The sequence below is a fragment of the Salvelinus alpinus genome, chromosome 10 (assembly GCF_045679555.1).
Source record: "Salvelinus alpinus chromosome 10, SLU_Salpinus.1, whole genome shotgun sequence".
NCBI lineage: Eukaryota > Metazoa > Chordata > Actinopteri > Salmoniformes > Salmonidae > Salvelinus > Salvelinus alpinus.
The window spans coordinates 43,171,871-43,174,061 of record NC_092095.1 but is presented as its reverse complement, the minus strand read 5'-3'; the positions used below and the strand labels follow the sequence as shown (position 1 = coordinate 43,174,061).

Genomic DNA, 2,191 nt, shown 5'->3' with positions numbered 1-2,191 from the left:
AGTAATCCGACGGTTAGTTTCAGCGCGCAGCCATGCATTTTTTTTTCCTCACAGAAACCGAAGATAATAAGAGAAGACGAGATGAGTTTGGTCTGTTTATAGTATGCATGTTGAAGGGGTGTGTCGTCTACCGTCGTTCACATCCCACCATTCATTTCCGGAAGTCCTCAAAAAACGAGTGAACTCTTACTCACCTCATTTTGTTATAACATCTTTGGTCAAACAGACGATTACGTGAACCCAGAATGCATTGAACGTCAACAAACATGACTACACAGCTGGAATTAGCTTAGCTCATCATAATCAGTACAACCTTCAAAAAAGTATTTTACACACATAATATGTGCCCATTACAATCTGTGCAAGAATCGGAATGCATGATTTGTCACCTAGATTTGAAAACATGTGAATAAAACCGTAAATACACAAATAATTGCCACACAAAACATTTTCTGATAGTGATTTATTGATACAAGTGGCGCGTGCCGGCAGTCAACCACGTACCCTCTCACTCTAAACCATTCAGTGTTGTTGTTTATGTATGTAGCTAGTGAGATGAGCTGAAGCATTAGCAATGTCTTTCAAAAGGAGACAACAAACAAATGTGGAAATTCTGGAGATTTTTTAAAATTCTGACAATGAGTCTGAGTATGAAAGTCAGGAATCAGATTCTGACAGTGACAGTGAGGAGCTGCCCCCCAACCTTGTAGCCATTGAGAACCCTGAATCTGAATTTCCCTTGTCCACTGACAAAGTCCCAGTTCCCTTTGAAGATGCTGGTGGTGATGGAGGCATACCAACAGTGGATGAAGTACAGGAGTTCTGTGGTAGCTGGAAGGCCACCAGTCATTTCACCCCTCCTGGCCCTGCTGTTTCACCCCTCCTGGCCCTGGTGTTTGCTTTGATGAGTCCCAGTCTGGAGTGCAACGCCCCTTGCCATTTCCAACTGAGGCAGAGTGCTTCAAGTTGTTTCTGACAGAGGAGCTGGTGGGAGACATAGTAGAGACCAATTGCTATGCCTTGGAGCTACAGGATAAGAGAGAGCCAGGAGTGGGGGACAACCACAATTAGTGAAATGTATACATTCCTGGTGACAGTAAAGACTGCTTTCTAGTTCTGCTGCTATGACTGCATTTCATCAACGCTACTACCATCCTAAATGACCCATTATACAAAATAAGAAATGTTAACAGCTGGCAGTAAAGTGGCATGACAAACGAGACGTCCATGTCCTCTCCACTGTCCATACAGCAACCATGTCGGCCACAGGGAAGGTGGACCACCTGACGGGAGAGAGAAACAAACCAGACAGAGAAACATGAAACCAGACTGCGTGCTTGACTATTACCTCGAAATGGGGGCAGTGGATGATAAACAGCTTTGTGGAATGCACTCAGAAAACGACCAAGTGGTATAAGATATTTTTCAATTTTTCCAGGGTAGCGTCAAAATACAACATGCAAATACTTCTGACGCATTTAGCATTGTTTTACAGAACTAATAGAATAATGTAACTAGCTACATAAGCACGATTGAATATAACACCATAAAAGGTGAGTAACGTTACCTCGCGTGTCCGCGGTTATAAGGAATATATACAAATATATTATGCTCCATTCACACAGTGAGCTATAGTAGAAACGGTATAACACGACACAATAACGTAATTAGGCACTTACTTTGATAGAAACGCAGTCTTGATTTGAAGATGGGTGTCTGGAGTGACGCCTCTAGCACTGAGACGCTGTGCCACTTGGGAGTCATAAGGCCAGGGTAGCTTCAAAATACAACAGATGCTAATACTTCCCTGACGCAATTAGCATTGTTTTCCAGAGCTAATAGGAGAATGTAGCTAGCTACCTAAGCATTGAGTATAACACCATAAATGTTATGAAATGAGTAACGTTACATCGCGTGTCCGCGGTTATAAGGAATATACACAAAAACATGATGCTACAGTAGAAACGACATAACACGACATGCAGAAACTATTATAACGTAATAAGGAACTTTGATAGAAACGCACACATTTCCAAAGGTATTATTGGTAACGAAAACAACTTTGATTTCGATGCAGGCGACAGGTGGAATAATATGAACACGTGTATGCAGGACGGCAGATGAGTAAATGTCCTGCACAAACAATTGAGAAGTGTTTGGGGAATTTTGTCCGGGTCAGAAATGTCAAAAA

General features: G+C 42.1%; 1 long non-coding RNA gene across 1 annotated transcript; it reads right to left on the bottom strand.

The window, feature by feature from the left end:
• Nucleotides 1–446: 446 nt before the first annotated feature.
• On the bottom strand, nt 447–1,815 carry LOC139532077 (uncharacterized). Its single transcript, XR_011666490.1, has 2 exons — nt 1,680–1,815; nt 447–1,283 (listed from the first exon to the last, which is right to left on the bottom strand). It is a non-coding gene; the product is annotated as an uncharacterized lncRNA (long non-coding RNA).
• Between the last annotated feature and the right edge of the window lie 376 nt (nt 1,816–2,191).